Genomic DNA, 25,622 nt, shown 5'->3' with positions numbered 1-25,622 from the left:
AGCATCAGTAAGCTTTTATGTAAGAGCTAGTTCATTTTTTTGCCAGATGAAGAAATTTGAACTAGATTAATAATTTCTGTTTCATGATCAAAAGGGATTGAGGAACTTTTCACAAATGCAAATGAGGAAAAAAAGAAAGTGTTAGGAAAGACCATGCCTAGTTACATGCCCTTCCTATTTGAACCCTTACAGTGTTTCTTTGAGATGTAGAATGCTCATGCTGGTCACCCCACCATCACTTCCAATAAGCCAGTTCTGAGATGATTGATACCATGTTTTATGGAATGTCTATCTTCTACAACAAAAACAACTAATTTACATTCCATTCAGCTGTTAGGAATCTAATTTAGACATAAGTCAAAATATACACACTTTTCTGAAACTTTCATAAAAACATATGCCTACTTTGATATTTTCATTTTTCAACTGCGTTTTCCAAAATGGTAACATATGATAGGATTATCACAAAAGTCAATGGGGCCAAAGACTCCCTTGAAGAGTCTTTCACATGTTCCTTGGTATAATAAAAAAGATAAAACTTGAGCAAAGTGTCAAAGTGTTTGATTGCATGGAAAAATATATTTTTAAGATTCACTTTTATTATTCATGAAATGATTTCTTGAATGCAGATAAGCAGTAGGCAGTTAATATTTATGCCATTAAAATACATCTCTAAAAGCATACTACTAATTTTTAATTTTAAAGAGTAAACTTCATGCTATTATCATGGTTACTCAAAATTTATCTTTCTCATAATAGAAAAGAATTAAAAGGAAAATAACTTTCTTATTGTTTTTACCAATGTTATTTGACTTTCTATTTCAATTTTAACAATATTATTAACTAACCTCTAATAGAAGAAAGCCATCTTTCTGATTTGTAAAGCATATCTATCTACTGTACATTTTTTTTTTAATATGAGGAGTTTGGTGACCAAAAATGATGAGTAAACTGAGAAAGGGAGTGATGCATTCTTTGTGCAGAGAACTGCAGAATGGAAATCGGTGGCTTGAGGACATGCTCACATGGCTGAATCCTCGCTTCTAGCTAGAGTCTCCTTTGGGCTTTGCCAGTTTTTAAAGTTTCCTCAGTGATTAAGATTTTGAAAGAACTATATGCTTTCATGTTTTGTTTTTTTTTTCTGAAACCTTGAGTGTGTTCTTGAATAAAACACACTTCCACTCTCCAACCTAGTATCATCTTTCACAGTTGAAGGACATTTGTGTGGAATGGAGAATTACAACCATTACTAATTATGAGAGCTAAAGTGTTCATGATGTAGAAACTTGAAGATATGGGACTAGGTAATATTTATATATTATACATATAATATGTACACAGAGATGGAATTAGTGAATTTGTATATATTATATATACATTATTATAATTATACATTATGCAATATATGCATATTCTCTAATCTTATCATATAAGTGTGTATGCATATATATGTGTGTATTATATTATATACTATAGTATATTCCCAGCTGTAATGTAGATTTACTGTGAATTTAGTAAGCAATAAACATGGATTCTTTAGCCCAGGGTCTAACTAAATAAACTTAACTATAGTCAAAAATTGTTTACTAAAAAGTGATCCATATTGGATGATACACTTCCTTAATAGAATATATATCCATGACAGATAAAAGGTCTCTCCCTCTTCCTGATATGAGGGTTTTAAAATCACTAATCGTTTTATGAAATAGTTTGGCTTTAGTATGTCACAGGCAAAATACTGTTTATGGTTATAATTTATGAATAAATTTGGAAAACAGACTCTACTTGTCATTAATATTTCCTCCTTTTAATTTGTAACAAAGGCATAGACTACCTCCTGGGCCCAAGTGTTTGTAGTGTTGAATATGTATAGGTCAGCATCTGTACATGGAATAGATATACACATGCTCACCATACAGGTTTTTAAATGACAGTATACCAAAGCATCAGAATCATGCACAATATGAGCCAAACACATGCTGATTAATCTCATACTATTTTTATGTGATAGTTGAAAATATACAAAGTGCCAGGGGGTGGTGGCACATGCCTTTAATCTCAGCACTTGGGAGGCAGAGGCAGGCAGATTTTTGTGAGTCTACAGAGCAAGATCCAGGAAAGGTGCAAAACTACACAGAGAAACTCTGTCTCAAAAAACCAAACAAAAAAAAAAAAATAAGAATGGGAAGCCAAAAATATTTGCCGTGAAAATTTCAGATCACAAAGCACTATTTCACCACGAGTAAATTAGGCACTAAAGGGCATGCAGCATATGAATGTGGTTGCTTTGGGCTAGGAAAACTATTAAACTAAGCTAATCAGAGCTCATTGTCCAAAAAATAAAAAGCTCTGCATTTTTGCATTTTGTTAATAAAGAGTGTAAAACACTTATTTTAACTGGAGTCAATGATGCCCAAAGTTTGGACTTTGTGCATAACTTGTATTAATACCTTCTACCTACTTACCATGCTAGTGCTTTATATTTTTTCTCACAGAGAATGTAAGTCCCCCTCCTTGCAAAGTGAATGTGGCTAATATAATATGTAAGAATAAATCACAAAATTGTCTGCTTTAAAGAATTGAACATGGAATCCCAGTTCACAACAACAAGGGCCAGTGGTTTGTCTTTGAATTCTGATCGCCTCTGGGCATTCCTCTATCCTCTGGCATTAAGAACAATATAGTTAACAAATTAAAAGTTAGATATACCAGATTATACACTGGACCTTGGAAAAGACAGTGATAATTACAAAATATGAACATCTTTTATCTATGGATAACACTAGCTATACAAGCGCCTTAATACTTCTGGAGCATCAGAGAACACATATGAAGTCCAGTGACATGTGAATTTACATACCATAAAACTAGGAGGGTTTGTGAGTGTGGGGTTAGCTGATGTGTCCAATATGGCTCTTCCCATGATCTTACATCCCACAAATTGAATGATGCTTGGATATTAGCCCTGTCCACACAGGAAGGTCAACTCCTGGGGCATAACCATGGCTAGTGATAAATGAGTATGTCTGGGCATGAGGAGAGCTGGCTGTAAGTTGAAGGAGTTGAAGGGCAAAAGCAGTCTGGGTTTGTTTGTTTCCTTTTCTCCCGTTATTAATGATCTAATAGATCTGCAGAAAGTGGGTGGCAATCATATTTGCAGATGGTGTGACACAGTGATCAATGTGAAAGCATCTGAACCAGCCTAGCCAAAACCTAGAGGTTCAGTCAAAATGAGATAATTAGAACACAGCACTGTTAACACAGACCTGGGGTTGTTAGAATGCATTAAACAATTAGGCTGAGGAAGAAAACACCAGAGGATAGAGGAATGCCCAGAGGCAATCAGAATTCAAAGACAAACCACTGGCCCTTATTGTTGTGAATTGGGTTTTCCATGTTCAGTTCTTTAAAGCAGACAATTTTGTGATTTATTCTTACATATTGGATTAGCCACATTCACTTTGCAAGGAGGGGGGACTTACATTCTCTGAGAGAAAAAGTATAAAGCACTAGCATGGTAAGTAGGTGGAAGGTATTAATACAAGTATGCACAAAGTCCAAACTTTGGGCACCATTGACTTCAGTTTTAAAATAAGTGTTTTACACTCTTTATTAACAAAATGCAAAAATGCAGAGCTTTTTTATTTTTTGGACAATGAACTCTGATTAGCTTAGTTTAACAGTTTTCCTAGCCCAAAGCAACCACATTCATATGCTTGTTAATTTGTGTGGCCAAATTGAAGGGAATAATTTGTGGTAGAATGGCAGAATATTAATTGCCTAAATTGTCATCCCAGGAGGCTCCAGGCATTTCAAAGAGTGGTTAAGAGTTGCCTAGGTGCCAATAGCCTGAATTTTGTGTCTAATTGGTTCCACTACCCAGTTTATTTATGTGGTGTAAATAAAATGACAAAATTTTCAATTAATTTATAAGGTTTGTGGCTATTGTGGAGGGCATGGAGTGTTCCATCCCCAAAAGCTCACTCTGAATATGGGTTATTTGAAGGGAAGTAGAAAGGAAATAAGAGAGGCAAGAATCTCTTAGTCTTCCTTTTTCTTCTCGAAACAGACTAGTTTCTTCTGTGGAAGCTTTATCGGGTTCAGGCTATATAGATCCATAACCTTTAGTTCCCCTGCACTCAAAAAGAACTAGGAAGCAGAGACTGGTAAAGAAAAAAGCATTTATTTATGGCCTTGCCAAAGAATAGTGAAAGAGACCATTTCTCTTCCCACTGCACCTGTGGCAATCTTAAAGTTTATAGAAATCCATTAGACAAAGGCAAGACAATATGTAGATTCAGATGTCCCACAGTGTAGCTAGTTCTGTATTGTGGGGAATTTGCCTGGGTTTAGGGTTGTCTTCACTTCCATTCCGACAGAAGCTTTAGAAGGATCACAATATCCTGGAAAGGAAGTAGCGTCAGCAACGTATCTGCATGGACAAGCCTTCCTAACTAGCAGTTGATAGAAATTACTACCTGCATACCGCCTGTGGAGGGAAGGCAACCATGAAGAAGCCAGAATGGTAAATGGGGCCCCAGTGCACACATACATCAGAAAGTATCCCCCAACAGATTTTTGTCTATGGTGGTGGATCTAAACAGTGAAACAGAAGAACAGAATGGCCAACCAAAATTAGTACAGGCCCAGTACCACAAGGATTCCTCATTTGCATCATGGGAATTACACGGTTAGTAATAACATATGTAGTGGCTCACTCTAACTGTTTTAGGACTGAATACTCTTCACTAATCAGGACTGCCCTCATTTGGAGAAGGAAACCTTATGAAGTTACTTTGCAAAGTGGCAGAGGACTTCTCCAGAATGAAGTCCTCTATAAACCTGCTGCCCTCTCACAGTCAATGAAACTTTTCTACCTATCCTGGCATAATCTGTTAATTCTTTCGATACTTTATCAAGTCCTCCATCTACATGTTTCCCTATGGCTGCCTTCCAAGATTATTGGTCTAGAGGCTGAAATTTTTATTCTTACATCTTACTACTTTTTATCTTTGCAAAATCATGCTTTTCTTAAGGTGCTCAAGATTATAAACCTTTAAGACCTATCCCTGAGAATCGAAGTGTGATGCACTTATTCAAAAAATTCTCTTTCATGAAACTATATTTCTTCAGTCTCATATCCAGAACCCCAGGAAATGGTACTAAGATGAATGAGGGAAAAAAAAACAAATTAAATAAACATTTTTTTTAGTCAGCAACACATCGTAGAAGAATTAGCATTTAGTAAGTTATCTATCTATCCATCTATCTATCTATCTATCTATCTATCTATCTATCTATTATTCATTTATTTCCAACATAATGTTTTATTGATCATTTGAAAATTTCACTTAATGCACCCTGATCACACTCACTTCTCAGTCCTCCCAGATCTACTCCCCACCCTTGTGATTGCCCCCAAAGGAAAAAGAAAAAAAATATAACAAGTCTAACTTATGTTGTCCATATACTAACCAGAGCATGGTCAAGCTCCCAGTAGTCAACCCCTTATAAGCTATCATGTTATGTGTTATGATTATTTAAAATTCAGGGAATGTATACCTAGATCTACATTGTTAATTCATTGTTAGCATCTTTCTGAAGGAAATGTATGATGAAGTTATTCCCATATTTTCCACTTATTCAGCATGTTATTTGGGACTCATAGACATCAGGACTCTCCCTCATTAGAGATTCAAATTATGATCATCTGAACTATAAACTCTAACTCTATGGTCATGTTGCATGAATCTTAAAGAGTCTTATTAATAAAATCAAACCTGAGGCCAGTTATTGGGGTGAATGCTGGAAGATCAGAGAAGCAGAACAAGCCACAGCTATCTCACCTTGATAGTTCCTCAGCTGATCCTGTTTTCTCAGGCTGGAAACTTCTGAGTCCTCCTCCACATGAATCTCAGCTGAACTGTGTTGATCCAAAGCCTGAACACTTAACCAACCAAATGCTTAACTAACTACATGCTTTCTTCCTCTAGTTCCTGGTCCTCATGCCTTATATACCTTTCTCTTTTTGCCCCCCACTCCCTGGGATTAAAGGTTGGGTTTCTGGGATTAAAGGCATAGGTCAGCATGCTTAGCTGTTTCTAAAGTAGCCTTGAACTCAGAGATCCACCTGACTCTGACTCCCAAGTGCTGGGATTAAAGGTGTCAACTTCTGTTATGGCTTACTCTTCCCATTTTCTAGCCACCATTTTTGGCTTTGTTCTAGTGGCTGTGTGTTCTCTGACCCCAGATATGTTTATTTCGGGGAACACACAGTATTTCAGGGAACACAATACCCACCACATGGTCATATAAGGAAACAGTGTTTATCTTTTGACTTCAGTAGTGTTTGCCCTATATTCTCATTCCTTCTTGTTTTCCTTCTTCCTGTTCACTCCCATTTTGGGGCAGGGGGATTTAACACCAATATTCCCACTGTAAACTGAGCATCAAGCCCAATTCTATTATTAATCTGTCAGTACAATTACTGTTAATCACGTGCTTTTACTAATTTTACTCATTGGGAGCCTATTTGCAGAAACTGGATGTCTCCAGATGGTGGCTGTGGTTGGAAAGGCTATTCTTTCCCTTGGGCATCCAATGAAGCTCCAAATGTAATATAAATTATGTTCTATTTAACTTATCCTGTAAACATCATTGTGTTTTGGTATTAGCTTACAGATAGTAATGATACATATTCAATTTTTTCTCCTCCACTTCTTCATTGTTTTTTACAGTATACCATGTAAGTATGGAATTTACCCTTTTCCCCTACCCTCTTTCACTATCTTACATATATATATATATATATATATATATATATATATATATATATATATTAGATTGATGGATAGATAGATAGATAGATAGATAGATAGATAGATAGATAGAATTCCTGTATGGTTGTTATGGTCAATGACCCAGACTGGCTGTAGCTTGTTATTCTCCTGCCTCAGCCTCCAGTACTACTATGACTACTTATATTTTATTTTATCTTGGCCACATTGTATATCTAGGGTGTGTTGACTAGATTTATATCAACTTGACACCAGCTATGGTCTTCTGAGAGGAGAAAACCTTAGTTGAGAAAATGCATCCTTAAGATCTGACTGTAGAAAGGCCTGTAGGACATTTTCTTTATTAGTGACTGGTGAGAAAAGGCTCAGCCCAGTTTGAGTTATCCCTGCGCTGGTTGCTGATGAGCACTTTCATGAAAGTATAAGCCAATTAAACCCTGTCTTCCCCAAGTTGCTTTTTTTTTTTCATGGTGTTTTCTGACAGCAGTAGAAAAATTACTAAGATAATGGCCACCTGCCAGCATACCCACAGAGATTTATTTTTATGATTGGTACTGACAGATGTGACAATCAGTTATATCACTTATTTGAGAAGCATTTCTATATTTATTGTACAAAGGTTGCCATGGTTTCATTGTAAAATGATCCTCACAGGCTTACATATATATGAAAGCTTGTTCTCAGTTGGTGGCAGTGTTTTGGGCGCTAGACCCTTTTGGTGGTTGGGACTAGCTAGAAGAAGTGTGTTACTGGGGCCAACCTTTGAGAGTTATTGCCCTTACTCTGCTAGGCTGTGGAGCTGTGAGCAAACCTATCCACAAACTTTATTTGTCGTGGTCAGAGCACCAAACTGCCTTCTTTGCCCATGATGGATTATATGTATTTGTGTATGAGGTAAAGAAACAAAAGCAAACAATCAAATAAAACCGATCTCTGTTAAGTCACATCTTCTGTATGATATTTTGTCTTATTGTAAATAAAGCCAACTCACATTTATAGTACATGAAGGGTTACGTATATAAAAGCCTTCTTGGGTGGACTGAGAAGTCAGCAGGAAAGTTGACTTCACTGATAACAGCGGTGGTGTTGCACGCTTTTAATCCCAGCACTCGGGAGGCAGAGCCCGGCAGATCTCTGTGAGTTCAAGGCCAGCCTGTTCTACCAAGTGAGTTCCAGGAAAGGTGCAAAGCTACACAGAGAAACCCTGTCTCCAAAGAACTATTCTGCTTCTACAGATGCCTGTCTTTCTTTTATTTCTATGAGTCCTCCATCAATCTCAATATAATACTATAGTAAGTTTTGACATTTAATTACTTTCTTTAAAGAGATTGAAAGTGAGCTAGAGAGATGGCTCAGAGGGTAAGAGCACTGGCTGCTCTTCCAGAGGTTCTGAGTTCAATTCCTAGCAGCCAAATGGTGGCTCACAACCATCTGTAATGAGATCTGGCTCCCTCTTCCTGCATGCAGGCAGAACACTATATACATAACAAATTAATAAATCTTTTTTAAAAAGATTGAAATTTTCTTCATAAAGATCTATCCATCACCTAGATTTACTCTCACCCATGTGTCCATTGTTTCCATTGCAATTTTGAATAGCATCTCTTGAAAACAATGTTGTTTTCAAAGCGGCACAAATAATTATTTTATGTTAATGGATCCAAATATCTTCATAAATTCTCTCTTCTGTCCCGGGAGTTTATGGTCAGCTTGTTAAACTATATCTCTGTATGTAGAGATGTAGTTGTAGGATCTGATCAAATGATCACACTAGGAAAAAAAGCTGAGTAGGCAAAAACCAATGGGCTATAGAAACCTGTAATATGATTGAGTTTTAGGTCTTTATTGTGAATCCCAATTCTGCTTCCCTTAATCCTCTTTTGACTTGACATGACCTGCTTAGTCTTAGCCGCACTGAAGCAGTACCATAGCACCTGTTATTTATTGCAAAGGACACAAACAACGTGCATAATCACCCATCATGAATAATTTATTCTACCATCTTATCAGCTTGAAAGAAAGTCCTATTTTCTGAAATTTCAATTGTATGAAGAAGTCTGTCAATCAATCCTTTCCTTTACATTTACCAGTTCACATGAAAAATCATACCTGTAAAATCACATGCTTCAAAACATGTTTGATTTTCTCTGAACACACACTATCATCTCACAAAGTAATATAATTTAAAACCTATCCCAATGGATTTGATTTGATACTTGAAGGGAATTTTGCATCTGCTTTTCCTTGTATGTATGTGTGTATGTAGGGATATATGTGTCAAAAGTACTTACTGAGTGTGGAAGCCAGGAGTCACCGGGGTAGGTTGGGCTGACTGACGAGAGAGCCTCAGGTATCTGCCTGTCACTGCTTTCCCAGGACTGGAGTGTGTGTGGGGGTGGGGGGTGTGGGGGGTGCCCATCCAAGTTTTTTTTACATGGTTTTGGAGACCAAACGCAGGTTTTTCTGCTCGCACAGCTAGCACCTTACTGACTGACCCATTTCCTCTGTCCCTCTCCTTACATTTCTAATGATGTCTAATTCTTAAGCTTCCCTAGGACTGGTCTTTAAGCAGTCTTCTTATCACAGACAGTGATAAATACATTGGCATTTAAAATTTCCATATTACTAAGATAAACACTTCGTTCCTACACATTAACCATTAGTTGCTTTCATGATTTTCATTCTTTCAATTTCTTTTCCTAAAATAATAGAAGAATAAAAATAAATGGGGCTCACAAAACTTATGCTCAGGGTGTTTGTTGGACTTAAATAAAATGCCACAAGTTAAAGTGCCCAAGGCCATGTGTGGCACACTGGAGGTCTGCTGTAAGTGGCTCACTTGCCCTTTCCTCTTGGCTATGTGTTTTTAAAAGAAGAACAGGCAGGCCCTGGAATTCTTTTTTGTGACACCAGCTTAAAATACTGCTTCCACACTGGAGTCATTGAGTGTGTTTGGTTTCCATTAAAAACGTTACTTGCAGAAATGCACACAAAGCATAGTCACTCCCCAGGCTAGAAGCCGGTCCCAGAGGGGTTATTCTTATTATTTAAATCTAAGCCATGTCATTACAGAGCACAGGCTGAACCCTTTGGCTTCCTGTCCTTTCTTTTCCCTGGATTGCTGCAGCTCCAAGGTTTCAAACTGAAGCTTGACCTTGGTGCCAACACTGGGAAATTTAGGCAAAAGGCATTTTCTCCAAGAAAGACTGAATGGCTTGAGGGAAGTAGGTGGAGCCTGTGTATCAGCTCCATTTTCCCCTGACAAAAGCAGTCAGAAAAAAAATGATTTCACTCTTTTATTTACCCAGGAATTCTGCAATGTTTTCAGGGATTCAGTTGTTGGGAAGTGTAATTGATGTTTCTGAGATTACAGTGGACCATTCTAAAGAAAGGGAGACTCTGATTCTATTAGTCCCCTCCCTGCCTTTCTCTGGCTATGTAGAGGAGATAAGAAACAAGGAGAGATTAGAGGAAAGAAATCTAGAAGACAAAGAAAAAAACAAAACTTTCGATGTTCACATAGAAGAATACATTACACCTTGAGAGTTATGTTTAATAGGAAAGAAGGAAAGAGGTATACTGGAAAGCATGTCAAGAAATATAACATTTCTCTTCAGGTTATTTAAAAAGGAAGAGGGAGAGAGAGAGAGAGAGAGAGAGAGAGAGAGAGAGAGAGAGAGAGAGAGAGAAAGAGAGAGAGAGATTGTCCATGAAGAATGCAACAGAGAAATTAGAGAAAACAATGGTAAATAGTGAGACTTGTGTTTGCAAAAGGACAAAAGCAGGAAAGGCATCTGCCAGGAGTTATCTTTTGTTCTGTCTTGCTCAGTGCAGAGGACTTAGCTGATTCAGTGTCCCCATGACTCCTCAAAGAGTCTCAGATATTGCTTTCTATTTATGGGTGAGAAAAATGAGTTACAGACACATTAAGTAAGCAAATTATTCAAGGCCATTCAGTTAAAAAGTACAAGTTGGGTTTGAATCTGCATCTAGCTGAATTGTTAGGATGCTATGTCTCCCTCACAGGAAAGTAGCTTCATTGGCTCTTCTATTTTTTAAGACTGTATAAATGAGCAGCCAAGATTTGGAATTGTGCCTGTGGGTCAGTAAAGGAGTTCAAAAAAGGATATTTATATATCACAGAGAGTTGGGGGAAGTGTAAATATTTATTGCAATATAAAATGAGTGAAGTTTGATGTTATCAAAGGGAATTTTAATAAAAAGATGAAAATCTAATTTGACCAGGTTGTTTTCTTCATCATTGTGCATTGTGGTGTGTTATTTTGTGACAGTCCAGTGAATAGTCTAGATTGACTTGGCAGTGAATAGTATGTTGCTAATCACTAGGAATGAAATGTAAAATAAATATTTTGTCACCCAAAATTATGCTGTTCCAGCAGATCTGCCAGAGGCCAAGTATAGATGTTTAGAGATACATTATTTGTGTAACATAAAACATTCATCCTCCTTTTCTCATTAACAGTATTTTAAAAACCACGATAAGCCCAAATGGTTAGTGTTGTCTATATTGAACAAAGCAGTTATAGATCAAGTCTATCATTCTAGAATATTCTATTTAACAGCCAAATGTCTTGAGACTAAGACACAAACTTAATCTTACTAAAGATGCTAGTGATACCAACAGTCTACCAGCAGGATATAAAATGCTTCTAAATTACCATAAGAAAAAAAAAATGATGGACAAGGACAGAAAGACTCAAAATACTTATTTATACAAGGTTTATACAAGAATTGTAGGCTAGTAAATAATGGATCCTAGATTCATATACAAACACGACTGATAGCAGAGCCCAGGACCCTACCTACCCTTAAAATATGGAGTGACAGATGGCAAGGTATATTGTGCACAAGTTATGTTAGCAGTGCAGAAGGCGGGGGTCCTTTAGGGAGATCTTTGGCCTCTAGGGAAAGCATTGAAATGCAAACTAGAGTGGCTTGGGCTGAGAAGATGAGCAGTAGAAGTGTAAACAAGAAAGGAATTAGAACGATGTTGCTGCATCCTCTTTAGCTAATACTATTTTTGATAGGGGCTTTTCAAAGACCTCTATCAGCTCTTAGTATCCCCGGGATCTAGTACACCAAGCACAACAGGAATATTAAAATCAAGAGCTTTACATTCTCTTCCCAAATTGAAAATTTATACAAGATCTCGTCAATAAATTTGTTAGGGCAGCTCTAGAGTAAATCTTAAGGCAGTTCTTCCATCTGGTGCCCTCGTGAGAATCTAGCAGCTTCAGTGTTGTAGGAATGTAAAGAAACATGACTCTCTCTATGGAAGGACAGTCTTTATTTGTTCATGCTTGCTCTTTGCCTTGATTGAACCAAGGAAGGGTTGATATAATTGTTAATAAGCCCTACACTCAGTAAGTCTTAGTGTGAATCTTTCTCTTCTGTATTTACTATAGGCACAATTCAGAAGAAAATTAAGAGTTCCAAATATTTTTTTTCTAGTCAATAATAATATTAATATTTTAAACATAAATTCTTTGTTCATTCTTTAGGAATTTCACATTATGCACCCCAGTTCCAATTCTGCTTGATTCCCAGTCCTCCCATATCTGCCCTTCACCCTTGCAGCATCCCTACATTAATAACAACAGAAAAGTTAAAACCAAACTAGCCAAACAAACAAACCAAATACGCCTCTTTACTCCCTCATATTCCCTACCTCTCCAACACCCCTTCATTTGTCTGGGTGGCATTGGGAGCCATGGTGTCCACAGTATATACTTTTGTCCAATTAGCTTTACTTGCAAATATTCATGCCAATGAGTCATTGGTCAGGTTCAAGGCCTCTAATTTCATGTATATCATTCTCACTGGGTCCTCACCAAAACTCCTTTTAGATATTCCTGGGCATCCGCAAGTCATGGAGATGCTGCAGGTATTATTCCATGGGACGAGTCTCTTTAAAGGTCCAGCAGGTTATAGATGGGGTAGATGTTAGGATGGGCCAACCCAAGGCTTTGGACGTGTGCCTGAGTGGTAGCTGAGCTGGTCAGTCTAGGCCACTGGAGCCACCCCCATCAAGTGATGGGTGGAGCCAGCTCTCCTGTGCTCATGCCTTCAGGGTCACTTTTCCCTTGCCCATGGTGAGGGTTTAGGCCATCTCTCCTGAGTGCTGAGGAGTAGAGGGGAGAGGGGTCTCTTCCATGGGTGTCAGGGCCAGCTCTCTTACTTCAATGTTCAGTGAGGGGCAGGGCCAGGTTTCCCAGGGCCAGCAATGGGTGGGGACAGCTCAACATGGCCCTCTGATTTCATCACACATAGTTTCTATGGCCCCCTGTGGTAACATGGACCATAGACACCTATAAGGCCACAGATTTCAGCCCAGACCCTGGGCTTCCACATGACCTTTGGTGACAACACAGGCCTCATACATTAACACAAACCCCAGTTGCAGTAGGACCACAGACTAAGACATGGTCCTTGGTGGCAACAGGACATGTATGACACCATTGCCCCAGGTGACAGCTCAGAACTCTCAGATTGGCATGGCTCCGGGGGTAGCATGGCCCTTGGACACCAACATGGTCCCAGATCATGGCCCAGACCTTGGGCATCCACATGGTCTTCTACGGTAACAAGAGCCACAAACATCAACACAGACCCTGGTTTCAGTAGGGCCATGGACCCTGATATGGTCCCTAGCGGCAGCTCTGCCAAGGAAATCATCATGACATGTAGTAGCAGCACAATATTAGTATTGTAATGTGAGTGGTGGTATGAGTAATCTTCACATCATATGATGTGCAGGATTTTCTTGTGGGGCTTTCTTTGGGCCACCAATCCCCAAATAATAACATGAAGACTTATTATTAATTATGAACGCTTGGCTTTAGCTTAGGCTTGTCCGACTAGCCTTTGTAACTTAAAATAACCCATTTCTACTAATCTACATTCTGTTATGAGGCCTTTTACTTCTCCATTATGTACATCTGACTTCCTCTGTGTCTTGCTGGCATCTCCTGCCTCTCTTTTTCCCAGAGTTCCTATCTCTGTCTGGAAGTCCCACCTAACTTTTCCTGCCTAGCTATTGGCTGTCCAGCTTTTTTATTTAGACCAATCCCAGTGATACATCTTCATACAGTGTAAACAAATATCCTAAAATAATGCAAAGTATTACATAAAACAGAGTGTCAGTCCCCCAGGGAAAATCAAGAAATGAAAAGAACATCACTTCTGTAGGAAAAGATAGGATAAAGCAGTTCTCATTGTTAAGCTCTTCTTATAACTAGCAAATAAAGCATATTTTGTCATCTGAAAGCATATTACATACATTGTGACTGTGTGTCTGTGTGTTTATGCATACCACAACTCCAGTGTTGAAGTCAGACACCTTTTAATAGTCAGCTTTCTCCTTCTACCAGGTAGATGCCAAAAATTGAACTAAGGTTGTCAGAGTTAATGACCAGCCCTTTTACCCACTGAGCCAACTCAAAAGCCCATGAAATATTTATTTCTCTGGTTCTTAGTTTAGTACACTATCTCTTTTCTCAAAACTTTAACTTGTTTTTTAAAATTCTTATATCTAATGGTTTTAACATTTAATCCATAGCAAAAGATTAGAAGGGCCATGTACTACTAAATAATTATTTAAATAATCCTCTCTGTAGCTTCTCTGCCCCCTTGGCTTCAGAGTCACCAAGTTATCTACTCACATTCTAGTGAGCATCATAAGAATTTTATGAATTTTCCCTTTGTATAGGAAAAATCAGTCTTTTATACAGCCACAGTGTCCAGTCCTACTTTGTCACAAAATACCCTATTCCCCCATGCTGTCAGTCCTCAATCCATTCTGCATGAGTCCACATTGAACAACTGCATGGTTAGCCCAATTCTCCTAAGTACTCTGGCTCTTCCTTCCTCATGACCTTAAGCCTGCCCTGAATCTTTTTCACTTTGGCTCTGAAAGCACAACAGCTACGTGTTCGTTCCCTTTAAAATGAGTCAGTAAAGCTAAGTGTGATTTCTTTTGCTAGACTTAATGGGGTTCCTCTAAACAACTACACCCTAACTATATATTCCGTGCTTAGATTTCACGGCATTAAATTTTTATGAGCTCAATTTTCATCAGTTTCCTAAATCTGAGCAGCAATTTCAGTAATGGTATGTGTGCTTCACAAACAACAACTGAATATGCATAATGCTGTTTAATTAGAAAAACTCAAAAGTTAAGTTTTCTGTGATCATATTTTAAAAGCAATTTTTCATAAGATGGCATAATTTTTAGAGTTTTGTTGAGCCTGGTACTTTTCTTTTGCTTGTACTCTGCAATGTTGTTACATTTAAGATCAAATGATTAAAATAATACAGTGCCACATGATTTAAAAGACATTTCTGGAAATTAGCTAGAATTATAATGCACTTATACCTGTGGCTTATACTAGGTAAGCTCAGTTAGTGTTGACTATCAATCTTACTGATGAGAATAGTCTGCATCATTGATGACCGCCATCTTATTCATAAATATTTCTCAATAATTCTAGTTTATTTTATTATTGACCCTCTGAGCACAAAACACAGCATTGTCCTTTCAAGCAGTATTGTTGATTTTCTCAGAAGATAGAAATTGTTCCTCAGCACAAGTTTTGTATCCAGCTTTGTGAACAAGGGAGCAGTGAATACAGCAGCTACAGTTTCCTACAAGTGAATGTGCATAGGAAACATCATATTCTTTTTTTGAGACAGGGTCTCATTTAACCCACACTGGCTTCAAACTTGCTGTGCCTCTGAGTATGATCTTGAACTTCAGATTCTGCTTCTTCTATTTGCTAAATTCTGGGACTGTAGCCTTAAATAACTACACACAGTTCTTGGGGTGCTGAAGATGGACCCTCCCTGATGTTTGACAGGCAGTCTTCTAAACTCAATAAGTCTCTATCTCCAGAAGAGAGAGCTCAGCCAAGCCACTGACCTTGTTTTCTTATCCTGGCTGCAATCTGTCTTCCTTCCCGACTTCCAGAACCCTTCATTATCTGATACCCAACAACAGGGTGAAAATCCAATCAAACTTCCCAAGGACTACAGCGGTTTCCAGGTTTCAGACTTCTCATTGCTACAGGAAGAAATTCTCTAGAGTAACTGGGGTAAATTTGTCAGACAGTATTATCAAGTTCAAACACATATATTTATTTATCTGTTCAGCATTTACTACAAAATTTTCAGTGTGGGTTTCTAGGTGAGGTATGGTGTATTAGTCAGGGATCACTAGAGTCACTGACCTTACAGAATGAATCACTCTCTCATCTATCTATCTATCTATCTATCTATCTATCTATCTATCTATCTATCTATCTATCTATCTATCAACCTATCTATTATATATACATTGTAGAATGTTATTTTAACAATGTAAATTTGTGTTACATTTGTTTATGTTGCAGAATATTACTTTAATTGTATAAAGGTGTGTTAATTTTGCTTATGCTTCATTTGTTTAATTATGAAAAGATGTGTTGTATTTATTTCACTTTGCCTGCCTAAGGCACCTGATTGGTCTAATAAAGATCTGAACATCCAATAGGTAGGCAGAGAAAGGATAGGTGGGGCTCTCAAGCAGAGAGAATAAATAAGAGAAGAAATCTAGACTTAAGAGGAGGAGAAAGAAGAAATAGAGGAGGAAAGAACTAGGGAGACACCTGAGGCAAGAGGCCAGGCAGATGCCATCCAGCCAGACATAGAGAAGCAGTAAGAGTAAGATATACAGAAGAAAGAAAGGCAATAAGTCCTGAGGCAAAAGGTATGTAAAGAAAAACAGGTTAATTTAAGTGAAAAGCGCTAGCCAGAAACATTGCTAAGTTAGACCGAGCATTCAAAACTAACAAGTCTCTGTGTAGTGTAATGATTTGGGAGCTGAGCAGTGGCCCAAAAGAAAAAAGCCTGTGTGTGTATATATATATATATATATATATATATATATATATATAGATAGATAGATATAGATATAGATAGATATAGATATAGATATAGATATAGATATAGATATAGATAGATAGATAGATATAGATATAGATATAGATATAGATATATATTAGATAGAGATATATAGATATATGAATTTATTGGAATGATTTACAGGCTGCAGTTCAACAATGGCTAGCTGTGAATGGAAAGTCCAAGAATCTAGAGTTGTTCAGTCTCATGAGACTGAATGTCTCAGCTGGTCTCCTGCATACAATGGAATCCTGAAGAAGTAAGCTCCAATGTGCAGTGCTCAAAGTTATGCCCACTATCAAGATTTTCTCTTCCCCAATATCTTTCAGTGTTATTCAAAAAGGGGTTGTAATGCTGCAGCTGTCCACTTCTGCATGGTGCGTGTATAATGTGCAGAACCATCAGTAAAATAGGCCCTAATCTTCTCTTCCTTATTCAACTTGTAAGAGGGAACACCCCATGAGTCTACAGGCGCATGCATGGCAGCAAAATGCATTGTAACACAGACGTAGAAACCATAGGCATTTGGGCAACTTCTTCATCTAATTTGTTTGTGCCTTCAAAACCTGTTAGGGCCTGATCACATATATACCATAACCATTTGATAATAGATTGCTGATGTGCATGTCCTACTTTAAATTTTTTTTATTTTATAATTTAATTTAATTTTACATATCAGCCATGGGTTCCCCTCTCCTCTCCTGCCCTGCCCCCGCCTTCCCCCAGCCTACCTCTCATTCCCATCTCCTCCAGGGCATGCTCTACTTTATGACTCTGTAGGTACTGCTTTCTCAGGTGAGATAAATCCTTGAGAATCTGAAGGTTCAAATTTCTCAGCTTCAATAGTGTCCTCCTACACATCCCCATTCCAGGTTATAGGATCCCATTCTTTACCAATTAAGGGCATTACTTTAGCTGCTGAAACCCTTTGAGGCTGCAACTTGAATTTTTGCTATAATTTAGCCAAACTTGTAATGAGGGCTTTGGTTTGACTTTCTGCAACTTGAGCTCTGTGACTGCTGGAGACAGGATTCTCTTCCAGGGCACACTTAGAAACCTGTACACTATTTACATCTGGAGACCATCAACTTTATCACTGTAGTTCATTGTAGTCCTTCAGCATATTCTGAAGGTGGTTAATTTTATCATAGGACCTCATTTCTATCCTTTATCAATTTATCCAGAGATATTAAGAGCAACCAAACAGCAGCATAATTTTCCTTATTTACTCTCAAACAGTCAAAAGTTTTGTCAACAGGGTCACTAAATCCACTGACAATCACTAGTGATGAATCAAAATAACCAAAGGCATTTATCTCAATTTGAAATACAGTTTGCTTTCAGTATTTTTCAAGCTCCCAGGAGAGAGAAAGAATGACTGGACAGGCTTTAATAGCTGAAGATGCTGGTGAATTTGAAGGTATTGGTGAATTAAAAAACCTATTAAAGATATTTAAAATATTCATCCTTATACTTCTGTTTCTCGAGAATGACTCTGGTACCAAAATCTGTATTAGTCTGCACTGATTTTCATTGTATCTGTTGTGTACTGTTATCAGGAAAACTTCACAAGGAATGAGTCTGCCTTCAGCCTTATGTCTAGACCAGGCATATATCTAACTTAAATCCATTCTAGTATATGTCTCCCAGAAGAATAGTGTCCTAGAGAGTATAGTTATGAATTAAATAACCATGTGCATTGCCTTCAAATGTATGATTAGGTATATTTGTAAGAGTCTTGGTCTGGACCCTGTTTCTGGGTGTAGAAAATTACTCTGAATATTATTGGGAAAAAAATGTGAATAATTCTTGAAAATAAATGACTAATTTTCATTTTAGACATAAAAATGAAGTTAGGGAATGATATATGAGACCAAGAGAGCCAAGACCTTGTGAGTGTGACATTTTAACTCCCTATATGTAGCATGAACATCATGAGCAAAATGTTTGATGTCAACTAAAGTAAGACATTTGCTGAGTAGAGAAAAAAAGAGGTCAGTAATACACAGTTTCTTCAGAGAAAAGCTCTAATTATTCATGGACTTTCCTGAAGATGTAATTTTTCCTTTAGTATTATTGTTTTTCTTTTATTGAAAATAGATTCTTTTCTCATAAAATATATCTTGATTATAATTTCCAATCCCTCTGTTCCTCCCAGTTCTTACCCACCTTCTCTCCTCTCTAGAATCACCCTCTTTCTGTCTCTCAGTACAAAAGAATAGGCTTTTAAGAGATATCAACCAAGCAAGAAAGAATAAAATATAATAGGATGAAACAGAACTTTCATATCGAAGTTGGATATCTCAAACCAACAAGGGGAAAAGATTCCTAAGATCAGGCACAAGAGTAAGAGTCACTTGTTCTCACAGTCAGGAGTCCATAAAAAAACATTAAACTAAAACCTATAGTATATATGAAAGTACCTAGTGCCTACTCATGTAGATCCTGTGCTTGCTGTTTTAGTCTCTGAGAGCTTATAACCATCTTGCTTAGTTGATTCAGAGGGTTGTATTCTGCTGGTGTCCTCCATGCACTCTGGCTAGTACAATCTTTCTGCTTTTCCTCTCCCCAGATTCCTTGAGCTCTGAGGTGAGCGATTTGATAGAGATTTCCTATTTAAACTCCCTTGCTGCATAATGTCTGGCTGGGGTCTCTGCATCTGCTCTCATCTGCTGCCTGAAGAAGCTTCTGCTGATGACTGGATAAGGTACTGATGTATTAGTGTAACAGAATACAATTACAAGTCATTTTATTGATTTTTTGACCCCTAATGTTAGGCTTTACCCTAGGTCTCTGAGCTATCAAGTCTCTGATTCTTGGTTACCCAAGCAGTGCCAGGTGTGGGTTCCTTCTCATGGAGTAGGCCTTCAGTCAAATCAGACATTGGTTGGCTACTCCCACAACTGTGTTAACATTGCCCTAACATATTTTGCACCAAGGACAGATAGTAGGTCAGAGAATTTGTGACTGGGTAGGTACCCAATGCTTCTCTTCAGTAGCCTACAAAGTACCTTCCAGGACCAAAGAGACTAAGAACATAGGGGTGAAGGCTCCATGTAGGCACCAGCTTGGCTTCTTCATATTCATAACTTGTATGAGTGCTTTCCTCAGCAACGGAATTCCACTGTAAGTTTGCAGAGATCAACCCTTTGTTTTAACAACAGATTGGGTTTTCTACGATACCGCCTTGGTCAACAGTGTAAATGAATGCACCCCAGCTCACCACAGGAAGCCATGCTTGGCTACAAGAGATGACCAGTGGAGACTCCATAGGTCTCAGTACTAGGAGTCTTCATTAGGAACACCTTCATAGATTCTAGAAAGTTTCCATTGCACCAGGTTTCTCTATCAGCCCCCAATTCCAGCCATTTCTCTAAGCATTCTCTCCCTTCACCCTATCTACCACCACTTAATAGATCCTTCCTTCTCTCATCCCAAATTGCCCATGGTCCACCTGTAAAATCTATTCTATTTTTTCCTCCTAGGAAGACCCACGCATCACCTCTAGACCTCTCCTCTTTACCTAATCTCTCTGGTTCCACAAATTTAGCTTGGTTATCATTCACATAATAGCTAATACCCACTTGTGATTATATACCATATTTATATTTTTGGGTCTGGGTTACCTCACTCAGGATGATTTTTTCATCTATTTGACTGAAATTTTCATGATGTCATTATTTTTAAACAGCTCAGCAATACTCCATCGTGTAAATACACACACCACATTTTTTTTTTATAATCCATTCTTCTGCTGAGGGACATCAAGGTTGTTTCCCATTTCCGGCTATTATGAATAAAGTTGCAATGAATATGACTGAGAAGTGTTCTTATGCTAAAACAGAACATCCTTTGGGTATATGCCTAAGAGGAGTATAGCTGGGTCTTGGGATAGATGGATTCCTAGTTTTCTGAGGAACCACCACATGGATTTTGATAGTGGCTGTACAAGTTTCCACCAGCAATGGAGGAGTGCTCCCCTCTCTCCACACACTTGCCAGCATGAGCTGTCATTTGTTTTCTTGAGCATAGGCATTTTGGCAGGTATTTAGATGGAATCTCAAAGTAGTTTTGATTTGCATTTCCCTGATGGGTAAGGACGTTTAACATTTCCTTAAGTATTCCTTGATGATTTGAAATTCCTTTATTGTGAATTTTCTATTTAGATCTGTACCCTATTTTTAGTCATTTAATTTTTTAATATCTATATACTTTTTGTGAGTTATTGTTATTAGTAGTAGTAGCAGTAATTGTAATATTCTGTTTTGTTTTTTTTTTAAAGACAGGACTTTTTTGTGTGTGCAGCCACTGCTATCTTGGAACTTGCTCCACAGATCAGAATGTCCTTGAACTCAGAGATCTTGCTGCCTCTGCCTCCGAACTGCTAGGATTAATGGCATGCAACCACCACCTCCTGGCTATAATATCTATATTCTTGAATTCTTTATATATTATGGATATTAGTTCTCTAGTGGATATGGAGTTGATAAAAAATCTTTTCTCATTCTGTAGATGCCTATTTTGTCCAATTGACAGTGTCCTTTGTCTTACAGAAGCTTTTCATTTTCATGAGGTCTCATTTATTAATTGTTGACCCTAGTGCTTGTACTGTGGGTATTCTGTTCAGGTAGTTGGCCTCTATGCCAATGAGTTCAAGGCTACTTCTCATTTCTTCTATTTTTCAGTGTATCTGGTTTTATGTTAAAGTCTTTGATCCATTTGTCCTTGGGTTTTGCGGTGGGTGATAAATATGGACCTGTTTGTAGGACCTGTTTGTATTCTTCTATATTCAGACATCCAGTTTGACCAGCACCATTTTTTGAAGATGCTGTCTTTTCTCTAATGTGTGTTTCTGGCTTCTTTATAAAAAAAAAAAAAAAAATCCACTGTCCATTGGAGTGTTGATTTATGTCTAGGTCTTCATGTGGATTCCATTGTTCAACTTGTCTGTTTCTATGCCAGTACCATAGGTTTTTTGTTACTATAGCTCTGTAATATAACTTGAAAGCAGGAGTAATGGGACCCCCAAAAGATCTTTTATTGTTCAGAATTATTTTACCAATCTTGGGTTTTTTGTTTTCCCATATGACGTTGAAAATTATCCTCTCAAGGTTTGTGAAGAATTGTATTGGAATTTTCATGGTGATTGCATTGAAATTATAGATTGCTTTTGGTAAGATTGCCATTTTTACTGTGTTAATCCTATCAATCTATAAACATGGAGAATATTTCCATCTTTTGATATGTTTTCCATTTCTTTCTTCAAAGACTTGAATATTTTTTTTTTCATACACATCTTTCACTTGCTGAAGCTGTAATTTCTTCTGAATGCAGAAAGAATGGAGAGCAAAAGCTAAGGAACAGCTAAAGAATTACTATACATAATATGATGATGCAATGTAAAAATTAGGGAGACAACTTAGAAACATGTTTGTCAGGGATAGGATTATCAACACACTAAGAAAGTAGACTGTAATGCTTTAGAATTGTATGAATACATAGTAAAATCATGAGTCCTGAGAAGAGTACAAACAATTCCATACACCCAATGCAGTTTCTCTCTTCACTCACAATTTATAGTGTGATCTTATAGTTGTTAAAATGAATGGATTCATATTAACAAATTCATATGAGCTAAAGCCTAGACTTATTTCATACATCTTTCAACTGTACCCAACGTCCCTTCTCAGTACCTGGATCTCAGACAACAAGCTACATTAGTTATCAGTAATTTCTATATTTTGCTGGATACTTTTCAGGCTGCTTGCTTCTCATCAGATTTTCATTGTCTCCATAACTTTCACAGTTTTGTAGATCAATGTGTTTGGAAAAATGCTTCACCAGTGGGATTTTTTTTTAAATGTTTTTCTCATGATCTGACCAGAGAATGAGTTTTATGTAGGAAGACCACAGAAGTAAGCAATTCTCGGGAGACACAGACACAGACACAGACTAAGAATTTAATCCATCACTGGGGATTTTGACTTTGATCAACTCATTGAGATATTGTGTGCTTTATTTCACCGATGAGATGTTTTACTCTCCTCTGGGATTTTAGCATGATACTTTCCTTAAATTTACACTATTCCTGTCTCTGCATGTAGAATGCTGGGATTTGAGTAAGTACCTGTACCTTCAACAAGGAATTGTATTATTTAAAAGGAGGTGATTTACAAATTCTGTACTGACAGACTGTGAGGCTGTGTTTACCACTGCGAGGGAGAAACATCTGCTTAAGTGATTTGGTATTCTTCTGTCTGTTTCTTCTTGAGGAGACTTTGGCCACCTGCTGCTTTGTATGGATTTGCCTACTACATTGACGTTTCCTAACCTACTAGTATAAAACTGTTTATAGTAATTTTTATACCCCTTCTCATGTCTGGAATGATAGTAGTATTGTCTCCAATTTAGCTTAGCTTTGCTTACCATTTGGGGTTCCCCACCTGAGGTACCATCTCCTTCTCTTTTCTTTCTTATTCATTTTATTCTACTGCCATTGTGGCAAAAGCTTAATCAGTTGTGTTAATCTGTCTGAATGATGGTCTCTGTGTTATTATTTCACAAGTTTCTGATTTGTTTAAGGATTTGATACCTTTCATTCTGCAGTTTCCTAAGATGGAAACTTAAATTAGAGACTTGATGAGGCTATAGATGGCTCAGTGGTTAAGAGCAATTGTTGCTCTTGCAGAGGATCCTGGCTCAGTTCCCAATACACCTATGGTGGCTCACAGCCATCCTTAACTCCAGTTCCAAGGGATTTGTTCCCAGAACCTCAGGAGGTAACCAGCAAGCATGGGGTACACATATATACATGTAAGCAGAACAACCATACACATAAAATAAAATAAATAAATCTTAAAAGAAAATAGTCAGGTGGTAGAAGTACAAACCTTTAATACCAACAATTGGGAGGCTGAGGCAGGCAGTTATCTGTGGGTTTGAGGTAGGCTTCACCTACAGAGCGAGTTCCAGGACAGCCAGGACTACATACAACACAGCAAAACAAACAGACAAATAAACAACAGCAAAACATATATATATATATATATATATATATATATATATATATATATATGTATATATATATATATAAAATATAATATATAAGTTACATATAATTATATAATATATATGCAAGTATAATTACATAAATTATGTATAATTATATAATATATACACAAATATAATTATATATAAATATATACACATACAAATATAAATCTGGCTTCTTTTTATCTTACTTCCTTGTGTCTTTGTGTGATATATCTCCTTCTAAATGCTTTCAGTGCCTTAGACATGTTTGGTAGTCATTGTATTACTCTTCCTTCAGTTCTGGGAGTCTTTTTTTTTTTTTTTCAGTGCTGGAAGTCATTTTTTTTCCAGTACTGGGAGTCACACTGAGTTGTTTTGCCATTGAAATGCTTTCCTAGGTCTTTCTTATTTAGAGAGTGTCTTGCTATTAGTTCAAAGTGTCCTCCTGTCTCTTCCTCCAAAGTGTAAGGGTTATAGACATGCAATCACTTATCTCCTGGTGTGAATTCAAAGTATTTTTTGAGGTCACTTAAAATATCTTTCTTGATCAATATATTACATAGACATATGCAGGTTACTTTTCAAACATTTAGGGATTTTATAGCTATTGTTCTGTGACTTTTAGTGTCCATTTTTTGACAAGATATACTTAGGATTATATTCTTCTCCTAGGTATAGACTCCTCCCTTATCATTATGTGTCCTCCTTTTATCAATACATATATTCCTTTACCAAACTCATTTGTCTGGTACATAGCTACTCATAGCTTTCTTCATCTTCAGTTTAGAATGGTGTTTCTCTCCATTCACATACTTTTATAGCATCTGAAATTTTGAAACAAACATTTACTCCTTAGTGATAGCATCCCTTTGGGTCTTAATATTTTAATTAAATCATGTCCTTTAAAATAGGCTTTGAGGATACCCACAATTGAAATGCTTCATGAGATAATTCATCTGTAGATGCCAAAGAATTTTTTGAAGTGTTTGTTTTTGTCTCAGCTGTTGAATATTCCTTTCCAAGCTAGGAGGCAAGAGATAAAGCACCCCTTCTAAGAAAGAGTTCCTGGCAGCTCTGTTGGAAACAGTCACTTTATACTACAAGCTTAGCATGCTGGATGTGCAGAAGGTGAGCCACCTGAGCTTAAAATCATACCTGCCTGTTAGTAGACTTATGCATCTACATTAGTTATAAAACTTTTATAATATCATCTGCCCTTGGGTGGGACAGGAGAGCCATAGCAGATATAGAGAAGTAACCTTCTCATACTCGTAGGAATTAGGGATTTAGAAAGGTTTGTTTGTTTGTTTGTTTGTTTTTAAATTTCAAAAGCCATGGAGAATAGCTTTTGGTTGAAGAATACTCAGTAGATTTCACTTAAGAGTATTCTTCTACCATGCTTCATGAGTGGCTTTTTCTTTTCTTGTCCTAGGAAAGTTGAAATACCTGGATATAAAACTCACAAATATGTGGTAACCTTCCTAATACTGCAGTTGTTCACAGTTAACTTTTTTTCTCATCACAGTTCCATTTAATTCTGTAACAAATAATTAATTCACTTGCTATGTCTCTGTCTTTAGATCTTAAGAAGTGTTTGTTCTATGACTTTTGTTTTTTAATAGGCCCACAAAAAGACACTGAAATTCACTTTGGTTATGTTTTGTTAGGATGTAGAGTTATGAGGGATGAATTTGTAAAATTGTATATGTTGGAGCTTATATTTATCAGCGTTCTCTAGAGCTTCAGAATTTATGGAATGAATCACTCTATATCTATATCTATCTAATCTATACTCTCCATCCATCTATAAGTAGATAGATATACCTATCTATAGAT

The sequence above is a fragment of the Onychomys torridus genome, chromosome 5 (assembly GCF_903995425.1).
Source record: "Onychomys torridus chromosome 5, mOncTor1.1, whole genome shotgun sequence".
Classification (NCBI taxonomy): Eukaryota; Metazoa; Chordata; class Mammalia; order Rodentia; family Cricetidae; genus Onychomys; species Onychomys torridus.
Note: the sequence above shows the minus strand (reverse complement) of the source record.